The 14,922-nt window shown below is 32.1% G+C and overlaps 1 long non-coding RNA gene across 9 annotated transcripts in view; it reads right to left on the reverse strand.

The window, feature by feature from the left end:
- The window catches only part of LOC124987335 (uncharacterized), a 143,958-nt gene that overhangs the window by 67,668 nt on the left and 61,368 nt on the right, over positions 1-14,922 (reverse strand). For 3 of the 9 annotated variants that reach the window (XR_007109169.1, XR_007109167.1, XR_007109170.1), the window contains one exon: positions 14,339-14,443. The exons of 5 other annotated variants lie outside the window; for them this stretch is intronic. This is a non-coding gene — a long non-coding RNA (uncharacterized LOC124987335). Of the gene's footprint in view, positions 1-14,338; positions 14,449-14,922 lie in introns of all 9 variants that reach the window. One more of the 9 variants, XR_007109172.1, reaches the window with a different exon arrangement.

Below are 14,922 nucleotides of genomic sequence, written 5' to 3' on the forward strand. Positions count from 1 at the left end.
ATAAGGGGACACTGAAAAATAGCTGCTGAATTAACTAAGTGGGAAGCTTTAAATAATTACAGGAATAATATTGACAGTGGAATGAGGAGTAAAAAGAAGAGCAATGGTGATGGTGGCCATGTGAACCTAGAAGCAGAGGTAAAACAGATGGTGATCTCGATCAACCCCAGATTTAGGTCAGATTTTCACCTGCTGGAGGATGACTGGAGGGATGGAAGCAAAAGAGAGTAAGGCCAAGTCTCAGCTGAGGCCTGAACAGAAAAAATTGAAAATGCTATCTTTTCTCATCCCACCTGTTCTTTCTTGTTCATCTTTCTCTGTTCCATCTCCTAATATCTACCTACTTTTGCCATCTGTTACTATTCCTTTTGTTTTCACTGCCCATAAATTGCTTTTTACTTGTGTATTTCCTCAAAGAATTTTTTTCCTTTGAATCAGGAGCTTCAACAGAAGTTCTCAATTGCAGAAACTGCTAAGAATAGATTTGATATTCCTCTAACACCAAGGAGAAAGGCAGCAGCCAGTACCAACAGTATCAAATCCCCATGCTGAAGGCAACAGACTAAAACAGGGTCATGAAGCCATTCCTCCTGTGTCAGGAATTCTGAGTGCTTGGGATTTCATCTGCTTAATTTCCTTCTCTTCCTTCCCCAGAATGTATCTTTAAAATATCTTAAAACATGACCAACATCTTTTATTTTAATCCTCACATTCTATTTTAAAAGTCAAAACATATCCACTAAAGTATATTTGCTAAAATTACTGAGCCTGACATTACCCTTTTTTGTTAATATTAAGTGAATCTGGTGCTTATTCACTGATCATAGCTAAAGGCTTGAAAAGCCATCCTGGTTTTTAATCAAGTTAATAAATGTAAACTGGCAAGCAATCTCATCAAGTTTATAATGATTTTGTATATATGACTCCACCACCCCTCACCAAATGACATTGGACTTGGCATTCAACTAGGCTCTTTGAAGAACAATCTCTAAAACATTAAGCAGCAGCCAACATAGAATCTATTAATTTCAGTCCAGTTCCTTTCCCAAATCCATACCCACAAGGTCAAATTACTTATTTCTAAGTCCTTCCATGAGATTATAGGTAGAACATGATCTCCATTATTCAAATAAGTCCTGGGAAAGTAAACTGTGGAACAAATTTTGGCACAATTCATAATGAAGTTCATGGTTTTTCCCATTAGGCTTATAGAGCAAAGAAAATATAGATTTATTTTTAAAATCAGCGGGATATTTACAAGAAAGCAAGACAGTAAGACTTATTAAACTACATGATAACCTGTAAGATACCCAGTCTTAAGTAGTCTTAAATAATTATTTCATTATTATTACATTTATTCCATTATTTAGTAATTGTGTTTAAATTAGTTTCAATTACACACATAACTTCAAGACAGAAGAAAATGGGCACTGTTAATTCTACAAATTTTAGGAAAGATAATCAAATGTATCTCAAAAATGATCCCTCATTTGGATCATATAAACTCAAGGATTTGCCTCACCACTCTTTTCAGATTCTTATAACATTCCAGCCCAGAGACACTTAGATAGTTGAGCTCTGCTATCCACATTTCATTCTACTAAGGCTCCTCTCCTCTTTTTGGGTACTTCTTCCAGGGCATTATCTTCTGCCAAGCTTCCCAGGATCATCCCAGACCTAAACTCACCTCTCTGAGACTTGTTCCTCATTAGCCAGTGCTCCATTCTATTGACCTGACTCTAAGCCCCATTTACCTGCCACCAAAAATGTTATGTTTTATATTTTACTCTTTCAGTTTTCTCATTTCAAATAACTATTTCTGATAAACACATGTGATATTTTGGCACAGTATTTGTTATACCCCCCTATATTGATAATTTGTATGTAACTACCTAATGGAATGGTTAACAGAGACATTCTGGCTCATTGGTGAAAATATTTGTGGGAAACCTCATTTTTTGTACTCCCTAATTATTTGATGGAAGAAAATTATTCTCTCTCTATATATATACATAAGCCCAGTCATAGGAATAAAGAACTGGAATTCAATAAATAACCACAGTATTAAAGACTGTCAGTGTAGGAAAAGGTCTTGGAGTTGATCTAGGTTGTAAGTTCTCTTAGAGTAGAACCCATATCTCATTCATCTTCCATGGCATCTAGTACTTGCATGCAGTAAATACTCAAGAAATACATGTGGACTCCATGAATACTTGAAACTCTATCTGATGCACTCTTTACCTATTGCATCTTTCCAACTCCCTACATTCACACATCCTGTTTCTGGTATTGCATGTGTAGTTAGCAGTTGTGGTCCTAAGACTAATACCAATGCAAAAGGATGAATTTATGTATTTATCTCTTGCCAACCAAAAGCTCTGCATTCACTGACTTATGTTTACTAGAAAATGTGACAAATATACAATATATAACAACTTTTTATATTCATCTTTTTATTACCGCAACACATTTCCCAGCAGATAGGTCCAAATTTTAGTTAACAGTCTAATCTGGCTTAAACAAAATGTGTCTCCCTAAAGTATTTCCATTCTGAAATAACTCATTAAAGTTAAGTATTGCAACACAAAAATGAAAAACAATAGTAAGAGCAGCAAAGTTCTACTTTACATATGTACTAACTTGGTGTTAACATAATAAAATGCAACATCACTGTGAATATAGTAACATTGAAAGGTACCCAACGTAGAAGAAAAATGAATAATGCTGTATAGTGATGGCAAAAAAAACCAAAAAGACAAAAATTATGGCTTCCCTTTTCCTTTAATGTGCCCTTTTGAGTTCAAGCTTGAAAGCAGGACCTTCCTATCTACATACTATTAAAAAATAAAATAAAATTGGTTGCCAGTGTACCTAGATAGAGGCTCGAAAAATAATCAAATAAATTCTATTCTCTGTGACTCATAAAAGACCCATTACACAGGACCCCAGTTCTCATTTCTCTAAGTTAGAAACTGCACTAAATTCAGCTAACCAAGAGGAAAATATCTAAATTAACTCTCAAAAGTAGCATACACAGATATTACATCTTTGTTAAATCTCAAATCTTACATTATCTAGAGATTTAATCACCTTTAAAATAGAATTTATTAAGATCCTAAACTCATATTGTGTTTATTATCTTTTCTGTAAGTGCATATATTATTCCTAGTACCATGTTTGTATCTGATATTACTCATATAATAAAAGCATATAGTCATTTTAGGGATTAATAGAAAAACAAACATCTGCATGGAACATTTCCCTCATTAGATAATATCTGTTAGTGTATTTTTCCTATTTCTGATTTTACTACAAAATAAAATGAGCTGATTTTTTACCCCTAAGTTTTCTAGAATATATATTACCAATAATGCAAATACTTTAATTGCACATTAAAAAGAATCGCATTTTCCTCTAAAATTGCTATAGAAATTAGTCCCAGAGACCTCATCATATTATACAAAATCAAGATAAGATTGTCAAACTGAAAATACAAGTTACCAATTATTCCAAATATCACTTTAAACATTATTTTTAATTAAAAGCTTCTTGAAATCCCAGGTGAGATGACACTGGTCATTAGAACCTTATTTGGGCCTCCTCCTAAATAATGTGAAAATGAGTCAATTAAACAAAAATAAATTGGGGGTGGGAAGTACACTAATCAACTGACCTAATAACCAAACTATATTCAAAAAACAATCCACTTTTTAGTTATATGTTGGGCTGGTTTGAAGTATAAATTAGCACTTTCTAGAAGACTGTTCAATATACCAAGTATCATTTTTTGACCAGTAATTCCACTCTTAGGAATTATCCAAAGGAAATAATCAGAAATACAAACAAACATTTTAATATGTAAAGATGTGTGTTCCAACATTTTTTATTATAGCAGAAAACTAGAGAAATACAAACATCAAAAAAACTTAGTTTTTTTTCTTAAATGAAATATATGCAGTCATTTTAGATTTAAATAGAATGTAGTGACCTAACAAAATTCTCAGCATATTTTATGTAAAATACACAGTAGCTAGGATGTAGTTTAGAAGTAGAATGTTTGCCTATCATGCACAAGACCCTGGGTTCAATCCCCAGTACTGCAAAACTTAAAAAGCAAAAAAAATATTTAGTGATTACACTTGGTTTCAGGTGATATTTATATATTTTTCCATATTTTAAGGAGCTAATACTGCTGTTCAAGAATCCTCCACATCAAACTATTATAATCAAAGTTTTTTGTTAGAAGCCTTTCACTGATGATAGTCATATAATTCATCACACACATAGTGAAGAAGGGACTGCTAGTCATGAATAGATGACTGCCATCAGCTAGCTCCTCCTGAAGGACCACAGACAGTGGTACAATTCCCCTGTTAATATCAATCAAATTGGTAGAGCATTTGTATCAACAATTGTATTTCCATATAAGGATGAATTTACCTAACAAAAAGCTGAATATCTCATTGGAGACAGTTAGTACAACAAAACCACTTGAAAAAGAGATACAAATCAAGATTTATTTTAGTATGTGACATGCATGATGCTAAATTCTTTTCATTTAATCCTTGCAACACTGTAAGGTAGGTATTATTATTCCCATTTTTTCAGAGAAAGGAACTGAACACCAGAAAGTTTAAGTAACTTATCTAAGTTCACAAAACTAGTAAATAGTAAAGCTGGAATTTGAGCACAGTATTTCTACATGCAGAACCCCAAATGATATCAATGAAGAAAATTAAACTAATAACTCTAACAAGATTGTTCAGTTTACGTAAAGGATTTGTGAATACTTCATCTGTAAAACACTAAATAAATAATTTTAAAGGCAATTATTAATCTATTGATGATTATTAGTTTTTAACAGGTTCCTCATAATGAAGTCAGGAGAAAGGCAGATAAACATTTGAACTAATACTTAGAAGATAACTGTGCTTGGAAATAATAGGTGTTCGGTAAATGCCTGTGTTATTGAACCAAATTAAGCTAATGCTAGCTGATTGAAAATAAAAATAGATACAAATATCTCCCTATCATTCTCCAAAAGTTATATAATCATACTCTCACTCAAGACATAAAAAATAAATTTAATAAATGATAATAAAACATATAATCAACATTTTAAATAATTATTCATTATTAAGTAGAATGTGTGATTTGGGAGTGATAATTGCATATATACAGAGCAAACTGAAATCACAGGGCAATAAATTTAGTCCCTAAGCAAATAAACACTATATTGATTAGAAATCTAAAGTGAATGAAATAATTAAGAAAGTTTCCACTTTAACTTAAAATTCAACAATTAAAAATGGAAGGGAAGAAAGATGAGAAAAGGAAGACAGTAGAATGAATGGGCATACCTTTCCTATGTGTGTACATGAATACACAACCAGGGTACATTCACATCATGTACAACCAGAAGAATAGGATCTTAATAGAATAATTTATACTCCATGTATGTATGTCAAAATACACTCTAATGTATGAATATCTAAAAAGAACAAATAAAATGTTTTGAAATAAATAAAGCATTCCAGTGTTTCTAGAAATTTTGTGTTTCAGATAATTTGGATAGCTCAAATTATTGAAATAATATTAAAATGCTGAAATGCCTATGGTTTTGATTCACAAGTATTATCTGAATAATTTTTGTTTAATTTTATCAATATATAAAACCTATGTCACCTGTACCATTAAGACAATTAAATCAAGTCTCATGAATCATGTAAATTTCCAAAGGTCAAAAGATTTTTGTTGCTAACAAACGCACCAAGGGTGAACTTTCCATATGTTAATATAGACAAGAGAATTTAAACTGCTTCAGATATTTAAGAAGCAAACTGGGGCAAAATATATATATATATTTTTGACCTACCAATAAAAAATGCAGAGATACTGGTATCAGAAAAATGCTATAAAATCTGTCATATGTAAAGTAAACCAGAGTTTCTGAGTAATAAAAATATTACTTATTCTTTCTGCCAACACAGTCTTTAACAGAATGAATTCTCAAAATATCTAAAATCTCATAGCTCAATCTTACCTATTTTATAGGCAGTGCCTACACAAGTAAAAATATTAATATATGAGGTTTCTTTGGGAAGCTTCCATTATCATCACCCAATATATCTTTAGTTACATATCCACACATTTTCCTATTCCAAGTTATAAAACCTGGTTTCAATTATTACTAACAATTAAGTTAATTTAAGGTACACTTTTTCTATTACTCAGCTGAGATTTTAAGGTTTATGGCATACTATTAAACACACACATAGACACACTCACATGCATATATATATATATATATACACACACACACACACACACACACACACACATATATATAAATTAAGTATATATGTACACTTAAATAAATATTTAACAATGCTACAGTATATTCTTAAAGACCAAAACAAAATATATACAAGAACTTAAAAAAAAACTTTTGAGATACAAAGGAATTGAGAATATCTGATGGAATAGCAGACTCTAGATATGTCAATATTTTTGGAAAGTAGATCTTGCTTAGCCACTTATTCAATTTAAAACCTAGCACTGCATGGATAACCTAATTACAGATAATTGAGAAATCAATTAACATCCCTCTCAAGATCATTTACACATTACTTTGAGTTTAAATGAAACTAGTTTATAAAAATAATATCACTATCCCCTGTATATTACTTTTTTATTTTTATTTTTACAGACTGCATTTTGATTCATTGTACACAAATGGGGTACAACTATTCATTTCTATGGTTGTGCACAATGTAGATTCACACCATTCATGTAATCATACATATACATAGGGTAATACTGTCTGTTTTATTCTACTATTTTTCTGTCCCCCACCCCTCCCACCCCTTTGTCCTCTACACCATCCAAAGTTCCTTCATTCTTCTCTTCCCCCCACCACCCCTCTCATTATATATATTGTCATGCACTTATCAGAGAAAACATTCAGCTTTTGATTTTTTTTAGGCTTGGCCTATTTGACTTAGCATATTTTCCACCTTCATCCAGTTACCAGCAAATGCCATAATTTATTCTTCTTTATGACTGAGTAATATTCCATTGTGTATATATACCACAGTTTCTTTATCCATTCAGCAATTGAAGGGCATCTAGGTTGGTTCCACAATCTAGCTATTGTGAACTGAACTGCTGTAAACATTGATTTGCCCTATATATTCTTTATAAATAATTATAAATTACAGAATTTAAATTAACAAACAAAAAAAAATGCTTGAAATTTATATTAGTTACCTGAGATTATTAACCAAAATAAAATTAAAAAAAAGATGGAAAGAGGATAAAATATGATGAGTTAAACTTATAACAAAATTTATCTCCTCTAATTTTTCCATAATTATATTTTCAGGCAACTTTTATGCAAAATTGTTGACCTTATCACATTTATAACTTTAAAAAATTTATAAAAATAGATCAAATTTTAACCAACTCAAAAAGTTAAAAAATTGCTTTTAAAAAAAAAGAAAAAGAATTCACAGAAATTATGAAAATATGTCAATAACTTGGCACAATTACTTGCTCAGTTTCCTCATCTTACTCATTGTTACATTCTCAGAAACAAGTGTAATGCCTAGAACACTATAAGACCTGAATAATATCAAACTGAAGTTATATCCTTCAGCAGGCTATGCCCAATTACTTTCAAAGAATGTCTCAGTTCATTCTGGCCATTGTAACAAAATACCTTTCACTGGATGGCTTATGACACTTTTCAGTTTTGGAGGTTAGGAGGCGAAGATGAAGGCACCAACAGTGATTCTGTGGCTGGTGATGACCTCCTTCCTGATTCACATGGCCATCCTCCCACTGTGCCCTCACATGGCAGAAGGGAAGAGCAGCTCTCTAGGGTCTCTTTTATAAGAGCACCATGCTCATTACCTAATCATATCCTAAACACCAAATACCAATACACTGGGAATTAAATTTCAGCATATGAATTTTAGAGACACACAAATATTCACTCTGTAGCAAAGATGACTCCCATTTTGGCAACTTTAGTGCATGTAAGCCTCTGTGGATTTTTCAGGGATGAAGATTAGTATTTTTTCATGTCAGAGACCTCAATTATACATAATAAAATTTCTTTTAACAAAATATATACAAAGTTTTGGAAAATACAATAAAATTTTATGTACACACACACAAAAAAAATAATATACGGACACAAGGGACTATATGACACCAAAAAAGTTTAAAACCCACATATCTAGACAAAATAGGGATGTGCTAAATGTTGGCCATATCTTTTAAACACAGAGCGCTTAGTTTTCACTAGAAATAGTTCAAAAGAAGAAGGGGTCAACCCTGGAAGATCAAAAAGGGATTTTTTTGTTATTATTTTTCACCTGTTTATTGCCTTTATTGTTTCACCGATGTTAACCAAGATTAGCAGAGCACTACCCTTCCTCATTTAGTTTGAATGACACAACTGCAGTCACTGATAGAATGAGAGTGCAGCACACTTCATAAAGGAGCACTATAGCTATCATTAAGCCAAATACACTGATAGCAGGATGAGAAAGTATCTTACCAGATAATTCCCTTCGGAATCCAGAGTTTAGCTTATTAAATATTCCTTTCATTAATATCTGTAATCCTTACTTTCTAGAACTCAGTAAAATAGTTGCTAAATCTCACATGATAAAGAAAGCTAGACTTCACATTAATTCCCCCTTTCAGTATCACTTAATTAACCTCTTTTAATTTTGAGCACTCTTATTTTATAGGTGAACACCATACAACCCTGCCTATCAAGCTCACTGGATGTGACTCACGCCAACTGTAACAAAATGCTATAATGTCACATCATTATATTATGCAATAGCCAAGTTTCAGGTTTTACACTGTCTGATTACTAAGATCACATTATCTCACCACTAGTGGTTTAGTCACTGTATCAACTATTGGTATTAAATCTTTGGATGCAATGAAAGTTAACAATGCTATTTTTATGTTGTGCCAAAAAATATCATTCAGTCTGTTTTCCCTTTTTGATTACAGTTCATTTAAGGGAAAAATGTTGCTGCATGGTTTGACAATGTTTTATGTGGATTCGGCTGATAGAACACACAAAACGTTTGAATAGGCCCATTTATTTGAGCAGACGTATTAAATAATACTTTAAATGTGAACATGCATGTCATAAATTTTGTAGTCTTTTTAAAGTAGGATAAATCTGGTATTTAAAGTAGTCTTTGTTCAAAGCCATTTTTTTCCTAACAGTCATAAAGGGACTCTGATTTGTGCTGCATGAACAATGCCAGCATCATCATTTTAATGTTATCCATATGGGCTTCTAATAATAGATAAGAGTCTACATTTGTATTATATGTCTTAGAGACATTTAAAATCTAGATAAGGAAAGGCTGATTTCATTGGCCCCATAGTTAAAGGAAAGCAGACCCTAATTAAAAGAATTCTGTTCTGAATTAACTAGTTTGACATGTGCTAATTGACAGTTCCTGTGAAATGGTTCTAATTAAAGTCAATATGTCTTTTTCAATTAAAAGGAAATTAAGAATATACTAATATACATTAACAACTTAATCTGCCTTCAATATCCCATACATCAGCTGCTTTCCCCCCTAACATTATTGGAGAACCATCTGACATGAATCATCTACTGTTTGCTTATGGTATCTCATTATTACTTCACACAAGCACAGCAGTAGTAGATATCCCCCTGAGGAAGAAGATAACCTGCACATGCTTTGATTTTCAGAGCTCCTACCTCTTAGTTCATTAAATATAAACCCACCTTTTTGAATTTAAAAAATGGACATTTCTTAATAAGAATCTTTGCTAACTGAAAACAAAGACAAGTGTTCTCAATTAGTTGGTCTTTTACTGTAGGCCTTAGAGGTAATTGCATTCTGCTGGAAAAAAAAAGCTGGACTATGTTTTCATCATTTGACTTGATTCAAAGCAAAACTTCACTTCAGCAACATACAACACAAACATCACTCAAATCATGTTCTGTTTCCCAAGTGAAACTTTGGGGAAATCTCAGGTGGGAATACTTTGCATTGTGTATACAACAGAAAAACAAAGTAATATTTTGTAAATGTCAGCACTAACAGAAGGCCCATCATATTCAATGAAAATGTAGCATTAGAGCTGTTTATAGCAACATAATTAAATATTCAAATGTGCATTACCAAAGCTATGGTGTTAGCAATTTTAGTGCTAGAGAAAGTAATATTAAACTGAAGCATCGATACTAATGTACACAACATTAACATCAAGTGGAAAACTACAAAAAAGATTAAAACTATTTGTTTCTTAATGGATGTTTATAATTTCTATATTTTGAGTGTAATAAGATTCTTAAAGTTTTTATGAGATACTATATGTGGTCTTCTCATCTGATATAGGCTAATATTTTGATAGGCATTTTATCATGATGTCCTTTTTCCAGAGTTTAAAATGCAACCATAAAATATAATTACTTATATAAATAGGAAATTATTTTACTTACTTTCACCACCAAAACATGTATCAGTCATGTTTAATAGAGATCAAGATAAAAGACAAGTCACTTTCACTATTCCACTTTTATTCACTTATATTTTTTAAAAACGAAATTTGCTATCACCTGTAGCTTCCTATCTGTGGGAGAGAGGAGGCAGCCTGCCAGCCACCAACCCAACATCTCTCATTGAAAGCAATTTTTTCTCAAATGTACTCTATTGTTCTTTTCTAAGTAGTTACCAAAAACTTTAATGAAAATCATCTTAAGCGGAACTCTAAAAGCAGCTGAAGCAAATTTCCAGAATGAGTAAGAGTATATTAATTCACTTTCAATAAAGCACCTCCTACAATTATAAATATGATCAGACTCAACAGTCAAAATGTAATATTATTTACCAGCATTTAGAGCCCCTAGTTTGATTTTCAACCCTGGGATCTTGCTCCTCGATCTGGCATAGACTGGAAATGCTGCAGTAACAGCATGTACTCAGCTTTTTGAGTTGGGAAAGAAGCCAGTGCAGCAACTTTTCTGCCCAATTAAAGAGCATTGTCTATAGCAGGCCTACACAACATAAGGCCTGCAGACTGCACACAGCCATGAAGCAATTGTTCATGACCCACCCACAGATTTGGGAAAGGGAGGCAAGTATAAAGACAGACAATATGGCACCCATGTCAGCAACAAGAGATGAGACTGCTCCACAGACCACACCTCCGACTTCACAAGTTAACAATGACAATACCACTTATCTAAATGCAGGATGGCAATCAAAATGAGCCATCAATCCTTCTAACAAAAACATTCACCACTGCAGTGCTGCACTAGGATAGAAATGTCCTAAAGAGCAGAAACCCTATTGAATTGCAACTAGACAAACCCTGTAGCATTCACCTAAGCTCTTTTACTCTTTGAGAAGTTAATAAATATCTATTAATGATTCTCATAGCTTATATTTTCTAGTAAAAATTTGTTTTCATCACTTTTTCTTGCTCCTGCCATTAATTATCAGTAGGTGATAAAATAAATTATTGTTCAGCCTGAACACTTTTAAGAATGAACATGGAGGGGAATGATACCATGAAATATGGTGAAGTAGGAAGCTCCCGTAATAGTCTCTCCAATAATATAACCATTGATATGGCAAGAACTGTCAGAATCAACTATTTCAGAACCCTGGATTTTAGCTAAATGTAGTGTCCAAGAAGGTGCCTGATGAAGAAAGGCTGTAAATGTGTACAATTTCAGTGTTACACATAGTAACTACTATCCTTAAGCCCTGCTGAATGCAATCATGGGTTAACCACTGTAGTCCAAGCATGGGTGGTTTGTGCCAGGATAGACTACAGTCTTTCTCCCCCAAAGTATGTAGTTCTGTATTTTGCTCTATCTGGCAGTTGGCTGAAGGAGTGAAACAGAGGCTGGCCACTGATTCAACATTGATGAGCAAAAGCAGATTCACTGGCATCAGTTAAAGGAATTCAAAGAAACAGAACATAATTTATTTTTCCTTTTCTCATTAGATCCAGACATTTAAGGAAATCCCTGTTGGTTCACTGACTGTAGAAATAATGGAATATAGATTTCAGTACAATTTGGAATAGTTGCTAAACAAATGAACAACTGCAGCCTTTATCAAGCAATAATAGCAACTTGGTGTCAGGGGTGGAACCTGATTTCCAGCATTACTACATTACAATGTTCAAAATATCCAGTTCTCAACAAAACATTATAAATTACACCAAAAAGTAAGAAAGAGTGACCCATTCCAGGGGTGGGGTGACAGACACCATTCCCAAGGAAGCGTAAGACATTAAAATTTACTAGACAAAGTCTTTAAATTAAATGTCTTAATTAAATTCAAAGAATTGAAGGAAAGTGTAAATTACCTAAAGGGAATTAGATAAACTATGTATGAACAAATAAAAATTATCTCCAAAGGAATAGAAATTACAAAAAGTAAATTATAAGAGCTGAAAAACATAAGAGATGACAAAAACTTCACAAGATGTGTTCAACGGCCAATTTGATCAGGCAAAAGAATCTTCAAACTTGTAAATTGAGGAACAGACAGAAAATTAGTAAAGAAAAATGAACAGTCTAAGAGACCTATGGGTCACCATCAAGCACACCAATATTCATATTATGGAAGTTAAAGAAGAAATGGGTAGATAAAATTTTGAAGAAACATTATCCAAACATTTTCCAAATTTGATGGAAGACATGAATCTACACATCAATAATCTCAGTGAACTCCAAACTTAAAGAGAGATCCACACCAAGATACATTGTAATCAAACTGCTGGAGAAAATCTTGAAAGCTACAAGAGAGAAGGGATTCATCATATTGGAGCCATCCTCAATAAGATCAACAGACTATTTCTCATCCAAAACTATGGAAGCCAAAGGAAACAGGAAGAAATATTTAAATTATGAAATGGAAAAGGTCAATCAGAAATTTATATCCAAAAAGCAACCCCTCAAAAAATAAAAAACCTGAGGCATTCCCAGATAAACAAAATTTAAGGAAGTTCATTGCTAGTAGACCTGCTCTATAATCCTGATTTCACATATATAATTTTAGTACACTTGTTAAAATAATAATAATAATAATAAAAGGGAGATCAGTAGAGAAGGGTGAGCATATCAGAGGGAGGGAGGAAGAGTGGAAAAAGGAAGAAACTGAGGAATGGGATTGATAAAATTACCTTATGTGCATGTTCAAATGTGGCATAATGAATTCCACTATCATGTATAATTATAACATGCCAATGGAAAAAAGGAATAAATATTCTATGTTACAGAGTGAAGTTCTCTTAAGGTGCATTTATTAATACAGTTATATCCTTATCATTTTTTTAAACTTATAAAAAGTACACTTTGATGATGTACATCTACTACTTGTTATTTCATTTTTATTTTACATATGTTAAGACTAAGATATATACTCTAGTTATTTAGAGTTATTATATATAGTTGGCAAATTGTTTTTATCATTGCATAGAGACTTTCCCCTTAAAACCTAATTTGTCCAACACAAATTGTCCACTTCAGCTTTTAGTTGTTATTGTTGTTAGCAACTTCCAGGAACAGTTAATTCAATTGTTTTACTTGTGCTTATAGATCCTTAGTTTTGAGCTATGTCTCCTGACAAATAGGATACAGTTACAATTTCTTGTAATCTGTAGTAATTTGTTAGTCATTTAAGTGACATATCTATTCATTTATACTTACTGCAATTACAAGAAGTGTATTTACTTTTACCATTGTAATTTCTCTTTGTCCCTTTAAAAATATAATATTTTTATGAATTGTTCATACATTAGCATCCAAAGTGAAGACGAACTAGACTATAAATTTTTTAAAAATACTAAACAGAGTCCTTTAGGCTAAAATGAAAGGACAACAAATAGAAACTTAAAATCATACAAAGAAATAAAAAATATTGCTAAAGGTAACTATATAGGTAAGTATAAAACCTAATATTAATGTATTTTGACATATAACTCCTCCTTTGAGTTTCTGTATGAGCTAAGAGATGAACATATAAAAAAATAAATATAAACCTATGTTAATGGACACATAATACCTAAAGATTTAAGTTGTGATCACAACAACATGAAGGGAAGAATGGAGTTAGGAGCAAAATCAATGTACATTACTAGAGCTCAGCTGGTATCACTTTAAAGTGAAGTTATAAATTGTTACAAATTTAGGATGTTAATTTTAATCCCTATGGTAAGCTCTACCTAAATAACTATTTATAAGGTTTGGTGGGGTTTCTTTTATCCTTTCAAACATCGTACATTTTACAAATAGTGACATTGGACTTACCCAGATTTAATCTACACTCTCCATTGGATTTGCAGGTGTGTAGCTCTTCTTTTCAATACTTTATTCTTTAATGTCTGCGTCTCTTCTCTGATGATTGATTTTTATCTTTCCTCATTAAAAAAAAAAAGAAAATTGTATTCCAAATCTAGCATTATATTACAATTCTCTCAAAGTGAGAAAATAAGATGAAGAAAATGGACAAAATACAAATAGAGAACCTTTCCAAAATTCTCATTAAACTGCAAGTCATAAACATGCACATTTTCCATAATTAAATTTAAACATTTACAGAGTTTCATCAAAAGACAGAAGACCAAAATTTATCTTGATCATATAATGCAAGTAAAAATCTGAGTAGGGCTGGGGTTTCAGTTCAGTATTTGAGTATTTACTAACAGGTGAAAGGCCCTGAGTTTGATACTCAGCACCAAAAAAAGAAAAAAAAACTACGAAGATAATTCTTATTGTTCTATTTGGGGGAAAAGTTATTCCTTAAGCTTTTATCATTAACAAATGAATGCAAATATGTTCTTTACAGTTTTGTAGTAAGGTACCACTTGTATATGCAAATATAGCTATTAGCA

Source organism: Sciurus carolinensis, chromosome 6, assembly GCF_902686445.1.
Source record: "Sciurus carolinensis chromosome 6, mSciCar1.2, whole genome shotgun sequence".
Classification (NCBI taxonomy): domain Eukaryota; kingdom Metazoa; phylum Chordata; class Mammalia; order Rodentia; family Sciuridae; genus Sciurus; species Sciurus carolinensis.